At 42.0% G+C, this 9,880-nt stretch overlaps 1 long non-coding RNA gene across 1 annotated transcript; it reads left to right on the top strand.

The window, feature by feature from the left end:
* Positions 1–338: 338 nt before the first annotated feature.
* LOC124273168 lies at positions 339–4,649 on the top strand. Its single transcript, XR_006897567.1, has 3 exons — positions 339–513; positions 1,319–1,808; positions 4,575–4,649. It is a non-coding gene; the product is annotated as an uncharacterized LOC124273168 (long non-coding RNA).
* Positions 4,650–9,880: the final 5,231 nt, after the last annotated feature.

The raw sequence follows: 9,880 nt of genomic DNA, 5'->3' as shown, positions 1-9,880 counted from the left end.
TGAAAAATCACCTGTTGAATGTATGTGTGTTGTTTTGATGTTTCTATGTTTTAAAAGTGTTTTATAGTTCTTTCAAACTTCCCAGAATATTGTACACACACTGCTGCAGTTTTACACCATGCATTGCTTCAGTCCCCTACAAAATACTGCAGGCTGACAATATACCTTCACAACTCATGTTTTCTGTGAAACAGAATTATGCATACTTTATAAACTTTATTTTCTTTATATAAATCAATATTTATACAATATCGTATCATATTCCCATTCATTTTCTGCTCGTTTGCACTTTTCACGTACACCACAGGAAGAATCGCTGTGGTTAACATGCATGCATCCACAGGCATCCGGAACCCGGAAGCAGCATGCAGCAAGCACCAATCACAGGCCAGTTGACAATGTTTACGTCCATCAGCTGGTGATGGCGGCGAACACCTCTGACCAAGGGGCAGGGCTTGTAGTCAGTTTGCAACGCAATCGCTGTTCAGGGGCGAGTGTGACATGCGTCTGGAGGTAAGTGCTTCAATGTGTTTCACTCGACATTTTATAGTTATGGCGCGGAGTTCACTGACATTCGCTCAAACGGGAACAGCATGTTCCAAGCATTGTCATGTGTTGGACAGCCGGTTGCAGCCACTCTTTCATGGAAGACACTGTCACCTGTTTTCGTGCCTCTGTGCCAAAATGTTTTCGTGGCTAGGAAGCAGGAAGGCTGGGGACTTTTTGTATTCTGTTGTGTATAATTACTGAAGCAATCACAGCGCCTTTCACAGCGTAACCCAAGAATCCGATATATGGTCTCACATTCCAACAACGTCGTTTCTTACTTTCAAGTTGACGAGTTCAACGTTATTTTACGAGCGCTTCTTCTGGTTTTGGTTTAATGTCAGCTTTGTGTTTTTAGGAGTCTACTGATTAATTTGCTCCGACTTATATTCCAGAAGTAGTTTGTGCCACAAAGCATCGAGGGTGAATTGTGTCTGGTAGAATACAATTATGTCGTGTTTATAAAGGCGGATAAAACCCCTTATGGGTATATTTTCTTTTTTCTAAAACCTGCATGGCGTAAACATTTCTAAAAGGTAAATGTATATGAATGAATAATGTAATGCTGGATCTTACAAGACAATTTGTTTTCTTAAATTCTGGAATATTCCGTAATGTTAGACCATACTCAATAGCATTCTTTGCATTTGTTGTCTGTTATTGCACCTTCCACCACCAGTAATGTATCTCTGTTTCATCTGCCAGCTATATGAAGTGTACCCAGGAGTGAGTAGAAAAACGCACTAATCAAGTTACTTCTTTTATTCCACAGCACCCCAGACCTGGTGTTGAACCGATGCCGCACAGCCTAGTACCCTGGACACTGAACCGATGCCGCAGCACAGCCTAGTACCCTGGACACTGGCTCCTTATCCCCATGAAACAGTTCACTGTGTCACCAATCGACACCTATGTATGATAAATGCTTCACTTAACAGCCAGTAATGTACTTTGTATTAGTCACTCTGTGTTCCCAGAACACTGTAACCTTGGTAACAGTTCTGTCATTATGTCAACATCATGGAACCCTGAAATTTATCACATTGACAGTACATGTTCACATCTAAATTTCACAGAAAACATAATCAATGGTTTTGGTTACCATGGTTTCAGAGCATTAATATATCTAGAGCAATGTGACATCATCTTTGTTTATTTGGCAGGTAGTTAGTTGTGCTCATTGTGTTGGATATTGTTGCAGACGCTGACTGAGATGACAGTGCCTCCACTGACACAGCCATTGAGAGGGAAGATTGTGCAGGGTATGTCATTTTATACCTCCTCTCACTGTGTCCAATAGTATTAGACATTTGTTGACAGTATTTCCTGCATTGTGCATACCCTCTCCTACTGTATGTTACAAGGGATGCAGTTTGCCGTGCTCAGCATATAATCACAACCTGATCCAGGCTGCTGGTTGAGGCTCTCTCAGCACAGGTATTCCAGGGCAGGGCATAGCAGGGCAGGGCAGGGCAGGGCAGGGCAGGGGCAGGGCAGGGCAGGGCAGGGCAGGGCAGGGCAGGGCAGGGCAGGGCAGGGCAGGGCAGGGCAGGGCAGGGCAGGGCAGGGCAGGGCAGGGCAGGGCAGGGCAGGGCAGGGCAGGGCAGGGCAGGGTGTTGTATGAGGTGTCAAAGCTAAGCAGCTGGACCTGAGGTTGACGATGCTGCATGGTGTGTGTCTATGTCATCAGTTCCGGTGTGTAGCTTGTTGAGGATCATATTTACACCTCCTTGTAGAGGGATGTTGGTGAAGAGGTCGATGACGTCATAGCTGACCATGATGTCTGCGACACAAGCGTCTGCTAGTAGGTTAACCAATTCGCTGATGTGGAAAGTTCCATATTTGTTTAAGGGGCTAAGCAGCTGGAAAGGATCTGGGTAGTTTTATGGAAAACAGATCCTCTGTAGCAGACAAGTATTCTAGCTTTTGGTGGGTGCTTGTTTATCTTGATTGTGGCCGTATCTCCAGCGTTTGCTGCTGGATGAAGGTGGCATCATTTCTCTTTCTTCCCTGTGAAGGTCTTTCAGTGTCTTCTTGTGTTGAGGTGATAGTTTGGCAGTGGGGTATTTCAGGATGGTCAGGTGGGTGGTGTTGTCGGAGAGGGTCTTGTTGGTGGTGTTGTCGGAGAGGGTGTTGTGGGGTGGTGTTATCGGAGAGGGGTCCAGAGGGTGTTGTTGCCGAGTTTGAGGGAAACCTGGGGAGTTCCTGACTACATGTTTTTGTCAGCTTTTGATGGTAATATGTTTAGTTTATCTGAAGTTAGCCGATTGCTTGTGTCTCTTGGATGATGAGGGTGTTGGCGTGGTTTGGTTTGGGGGGCTTTTCTTGGTAGTTACAATAATCATTCACCCGATGTAGCAGTAACAGTATACTCTGGAACGTCGTGTTCCTCATTATAAAGAAGTTCTCATTCATACACTTTTACCTTTCGTGTGTATTACTTATAAATGCCATTCAAAGGGCTTGGGTAAGATACCCCTAACTGTATCCTTAGCCTTTGGATCCCCTTTCCAATCCACCACCCCTTTCCGATCCTTAGGGTTAGTTATGTCAGGGCCAGGGTAGGTTACCCCCTAACTGTATCCTTAGCCCTTGGATCCCCTTTCCAATCCAACACCCCTTTCCGATCCTTAGGGTTAGTTATGTCAGGGCCAGGGTAGAGTTCCACCAACTGTATCCTTAGCCCTTGGATCCCCTTTCCAATCCAACACCCCTTTCCGATCCTTAGGGTTAGTTATGTCAGGGCCAGGGTAGGTTTCCACCAACTGTATCCTTAGCCCTTGATCCCCTTTCCAATCCGACACCCCTTTCCGATCCTTAGGGTTAGTTATGTCCAGGGCCAGGTAGGTTACCCCTAACTGTATCCTTAGCCTTTGGATCCCCTTTCCAATCCAACACCCTTTCCGATCCTTAGGGTTAGTTATGTCAGGGCCAGGGTAGGTTTCCACCAACTGTATCCTTAGCCCTTGGATCCCCTTCCAATCCAACACCCCTTTCCGATCCTTAGGGTTAGTTATGTCAGGGCCAGGGTAGGTTTCCACCAACTGTATTTACACAGAGGAAACGTGTCAGAACATAGAGCAAGGTATTGTGAGACCTGTTTATCTAATCATACAACAGTTATGTTTTTCCTGCAATGAAGGAAGAAATCAGATATTGTGAGGTGGAATGGGTTTCTCTTTATGTTTCCATACTCAGATGTTTCATCAAGTTTCTATTTTCGTCAGAACCAGTTGTCTGTGTTGCCACTGACATTATGTTATTTTCAAGCTCTGGAGCTTTTACAGGCAACTAACAACAAAATTCTCTCCACTGCCAGAAGAAATAGGATAATTAGAAAAGCTCATGTCCCTGTTAAGTAAAAGAGATGTGGCATATGTTTGGAAATATTACAACCTACATGCTTTCATTTGGAGCTACAGTACATTCACTAATTTGAAATTTGAGTTGCCTCCCTTACATTATGTTACAAGTTTTTCTTCCAATATTTATGTATGTCATATTTAAATTGTGTTACCAAATTTCACCGATTAACCCCAATTCAAGTTTTGTGTAAGATATTACAGTGTCATTTACATTTTCATATTTTTTTAATTAATAAATCTTGACAGAAGTTACAGTATTGTATATGTATTGATTTGATTTCATCTTCCAATGTCTTTGTGGTATTAATAGCACTAACCTTTGAATGTTCGTAACAATTCATGTCTATTCTTGTGCACATGATGTCGCTGAATTCCTCAACTAAGTCGGTGTCAAAGTCAGCAACCTTCACAATGCAATTACATCCTTGTGTTTTGAAAACTGTAAAAAGCTTACGAAGGTAGTTAGCCTTCCAGCTGAAAATGTATATTTGCCCAGCAGAAATATTACTTGGCTGGACTTGAGGCTAGGCTGCGGGCTGTTAACTTTTAAATTTGTCCAACTAACTTTTTGAAATTGTTTCTATTTTCATTTGCTATGATTACTAAAGATGCTCACAGTATTGTTTTAAGTGAATTTAAGAAATACCTTCCGTGTCATTCCAGAAATGGACCTCCAGAGAAGATTCACCCAGGTAGCTTATCATAAACCAAACGTAAAACATATGGAGTTCCCCATGGTGTAAGTACACACTCAAGATGTTAAATAATGTTTTGCAGTGCATTGTAACCCATATTTCTATCATTTAATGTAAACTTGGTACAAATTCCTATCAGACTCTTTTCAGAGTTCATGCCATGTGCTTTTCAAACTGAATGAAGCATTCATAAAATCTCTTTCTGCTAACATTGGCTAGGAAAAAGTGTATTTTGGCTCATGTGTTTAAAACTTTAGATTGTAATATGTTTTGGCAATATAAGTAATTATCTGTTTTCTTATTGTAGCAATTTACCGATTGATGTTGACTGATATTCTCTCAGCAACTGTCAGCACGGAATAAACAGCTTACAGCACACCTCCTACCTGGGCTCCTTTACTCTCTCCCCTGACTGTCTCTCAGCCTCCTGGCTAATTGCTCCATGCTTGATATAATCAATTAAAGATCATTACATATACCGTATTAGTAGAAATAATTGATGTAAAGTACACAAATTAAAGAAAGTTTGGCAGATAGTACTATGTGAGAATCTTTAGCACTGTATATTCTTCAGTGCACACATATCACACAGCTGTATGTGGAGAGCTAAGGGAGACAACTCTCAAATTTACGAACGCTTCATCTACTTTTGGTTATGGGAAACGTAATCATATAATAATTTTTGTTCATGATATACATCGTGACTCGAATTTGAATGTATCTGCAGTTGAATACGAAGCGCACTTTGTTACTTCATGTGACTGTATAACAAGTTGAGAAACAAGTTTTTACCAAGTATTTGTACAAGTTATGGCAGATATACCATGTCAATCTTTAGCACTGTATTTTCTGTAGTGCACACCAATTAGACAGCTGTATGTGGACAGCTAAGGGAGACAACTCTCAAATTTACGAACGCTTCATTTAGTTTTGGTGAAGGGAATTGACTCTAATATGTACGCTATATGTATACATGTACTCTGGAGGGATTTGATACTAAATAAAGAATGTTGAATCTTGAACATCTACAGTATCTACAGCTTATCAAGAGTTCTGATGACCTATCAGAGGCCCTTGTGATGATAAATGTTTTCAAGATATACCAGTTGTGTAAGAAGTAAGTCTTTGGTGAGAGGGACAACACATTTCCTTATTAAGAAGTCAAGAAAGTGTATTAATGTCCCTTGTATATATAGACGCTCCCAACACTGAACCTTAAAGGGAGTGTGCTGGTCTACCATGATTCATCTATTTCATTTGTTAGAACAAGCGTTTGTACGTCATGTAGCCAGTCACAAAATGGTGAGCAGAGCGTATGCAAAACAGTTCGCACAAGCAGAGGAAATGAGATTTGTGTCGGAGAGAGTAATGGTGAACATTCATTCCTTAATACACTGGGCACTTTTACTAAACATGCATATCTCTCTTCAGACATTCGGGACAGTTTGTCAAAAGTAAAACCAAGTGTGATCTGGTTCACTGAGAATACAACATGGGGGAAGGCTGGACTTTACTGGATTCAATGCAATGCATGTATTGTGACTAGTGACAACGGCAGGGCACTACACACTTACCATTTCGTAAACACCTGATGTGTTTACTATTTTATAGTAATTCATAAACACATGCTCACACAATCAACTGTGCCTACAGCAGAGGTTTCATATTAACCCTAACATGCATTTGTCATTGAAGAATTAATTCTGACTTCCATTCTGTACATCCACGATAAAGCTGGAATAAAACACTCACGTTCATTACTGTAAATTTGTCTTGGCACACGGACCAGTTACATTGTAAGTAAGAGAGTCTCATTGTTCTGTGTAGAGCTTTGTGGAGTGGGAAGGTCCACGCCCACGTATCCTGGTAGCCAAGGTGGGCCAGGATGGCCACGATCGGGGGAGGAAGGTGATTGCCACAGGCTTTGCTGATCTGAGCTTTGATGCTAACATAGGGCCAATTTTCGCAGTCACTTGGCCCAGTTGTCTAAGTGACTGTTCACTCCTGTGAAATCCCTCGCGAAGATCCAACACATGCATGCTGTCAGGGGTAACTGACGTGATAGGGTTTGTCAGACGCGCTGACTTGGTTCACACAAATGATCGTATCCCAATTGCGTACATCGATGCTCACGTTGTGAATCACTGGATTATCTGCTGCACAATCAATTATTTTCATGCCGCCGTAATATAGCTGAAATATTGCTGAGTGGGGCGTAAACCTAAACTTACTGACTGCCTCACTCACTCACTCACTCACTGTCATACCATATGGTTTGTTTGTTTGTTTGTTTGTTTGTTTGTTTGGTAGTTTGTCTTTTTAACTCCGCAGTTAGCAATATTTTTTTCACAAAACGGCGGTCTCAGCTGAAACCGAGATCAAACAAAATGCTTTGTTGAAAAATACATTTGTGTGCCACAACACATTCTCAGGAAAGGAATTAAATTGTTAAGGGTTTGAATTTGTGACAGAACATGTACAGAGCCCAACGCCAGCTCCCTCATCGGTGAAGGGCGGTGGGGTAGCCTAGTGGTTAAAGCGTTCGCTCGTCACGCCAAAGACCTGGCTTCAATTCCCCACATGGGTACAATGTGTGAAGCCCATTTCTGGTGTGCGCCGCCGTGATATTGCTGGAAGATTGCTAAAAGCAGCGTAAAACAAAAGCTCACTCACTCACTCACTCACCTCACTCACTCACTCACTCACTCACTCACTCACTCACTCACTCACTCCTCACTCACTCCACTCACTCCACCACTCCTCACTCACTCACTCACTCACTCCACTCACTCACTCACTCACTCACTCACTCACTCACTCACTCACTCACTCACTCACTCACTCACTCACTCACTCCCACTCACTCACTCACTCACTCACTCACTCACTCACTCACTCACTCACTCACTCACTCACTCACTCACTCACTCACTCACTCACTCACTCACTCACTCACTCACACTCACTCACTCACTCACTCACTCACTCACTCACTCACTCACTCACTCACTCATAACATCAGAAGTCTTTTCTTCGTCCGAATTTACCTCTCCGAAAGAGAGTCGAGTTTGTCGTGCTCGTGGTTCAAGTTGTTTTGCCGGCGGCCCACGGTTTAGTTCCACGTCCCCACACCTTTGAGGTAGGCGCGGTATATCGAGCTTGAGATAGAAATGTCGCAGTCCATTTAAGATTTTGCGAATGGCAAGTTGGCGTACTGACCTCGAAGACCATCGTTCGAGTCACGAGTTTGTGTTCCACAGTACGTCACTAAACACAAAGCCATAGAAATCTTCATATATCGCACGTAATAATGTCCCACGAATTCTCAAAACTGAAAACCCGTGAAGATCCGGGTTAGTGAGTGAGTAGATCGGTGCTAATGATATTGATCACTGGATTAACACCGCCGCCATATAGCAGGAATATTGTTGAGTGCGGCGTAAAACTAAACCCACTCACTCAGTTTCTGGATCGCCAAGGCATCGTGCTCCATGCCTACATCGACGATTGTATACAAGTTCAAAGAGATCGGCAGATTCTCCTTCTGTGTAGGCCAAACAACAAAAGATTTTACGACACTTCCATTTCCACCGAGTGTGAACAAGCCCGGCTTCCTTTGTTTGAGTTATGGTCGAAGGGAGGTAACTCTACCGGCCTTGGTAGGCAAAGTTTGTATTGTTTTGTCTTGGATTTTGAAGAATAGAACTTAGACACAAACGACAACTTTACTCCTATAGAGACTTTTTGTGAGCTAAACTCTGACAGTTTCATAAACAACTTTTTTATTTTTGACAAAATTATGCAATTTTTCTAGAGTTGGTCTGTTGTTTTAATGCAGTCCGCGTTGGTTTGATTATTTTATGTCTATTTGTTTTGCGTTAATTGGCAATTCATCGGTATCATTTTGTCACAAACGGACTGTAAAATCTCATAATTGATGATTGGGTCATTACAACCGATCAGTCATCGAAAATAAATGGATAGCGTCATTTCTGACATTTTCCTGGTTATTTTGGTAATGCACAAAAAAATGAAGAAATAAACATGTAGTTCTTTGAGGTTTTTGCAAATTGCATCTTTAAAGGACGAGTAGTATGCTAGGAACATATCTTTCTCGGAGTCTGTAAGATAAATTCAATCTTTACTTGGAACAAGCTCATAGTGCTTATGAACTGAAAAGGACACAAATAAACCAACCTTGTGAAAATTTTTGTCAATGCAAACAAGTGTTCCAGAATTGTTTGTGTTCGATGAGAAAAACATGATCGATTGCTTGGTCGTTTAGTCACTGCGACCAATCTTCGATTATTGCAATTAATCGGACCACCACTAATTAATACCCCCACTCAGACACATTATACTGACTCCGAGCCGACCAGTCCTTATTGTACCCATTAATGCCGAGCGCCAGACAGGCACCAACAAGTACCAAATTTTAACGTCTTTTGGTATGACGCGGTCGGGGATCGAACCCACGACCTTCCACTCTCCGGACAGACGCTCTAACCACTACACCATGGAGGCAGTCTAAAATTAAGGAAGGATAACATTAACAATACATGGATGAACCACATCTATATTTAAGTGAGAGCAATGTTTCGGTGTAGGTTTAAGATTGCTTTTGAACAGTATTCAAATTAAAATACAGTGTCAACTTAATGCGAGAAGAAATCAAGTCTGGACTAGACAATCCAGTGATGAACAGCATGAGCATCGATCTACGCAATTGGGATACCATGACATATGTCAGCAGGTCACCCAGCCTGACCACTCGATCCCGTTAGTCGCCTCTTACGACAGGCAGGGGTTACTGAAGATCAATTCTAACCCGTATCTTCAATGGTGGAAAGCCCAAAGTAAAGAAGTTCTCAGATGTTTACTACTTATGTGGGTAGAGAGTTCCTCCTGTTCCCCATCCCAAATAATATGTATAAATATTCTAGAATGATAAACAAAACTTAACACAACAATTACTAGAGAACTCACAAAATGATTAAAATTCCAAAATTTGTTAAGTTAGGGCTAGGTTTAGGGTTAGGTTTAGAGTTGGGGAACGGAACGGAACTCTTTCCCTTAGGGTGAAAGGCCCAAGGACAGGATTGATGCTGAGTCGCTGACAGACATGGAAATATAGTTAGGTGAACCAGGATTCCACTCCAAGATCATGGGTTTCTTGCATGGTCTAATGTTGAAATGAAACATGCATGTTAACATGGTTAACATCTTCCTTAATTCATGTTTGGAAAATAACAGTCTAGGATCTGGGATTACTGG

This window comes from Haliotis rubra, unplaced genomic scaffold, assembly GCF_003918875.1.
Source record: "Haliotis rubra isolate DU_JTF1 unplaced genomic scaffold, ASM391887v1 Scf1773, whole genome shotgun sequence".
NCBI lineage: Eukaryota > Metazoa > Mollusca > Gastropoda > Lepetellida > Haliotidae > Haliotis > Haliotis rubra.
This window is presented reverse-complemented; position numbering and strand designations above follow the sequence as displayed.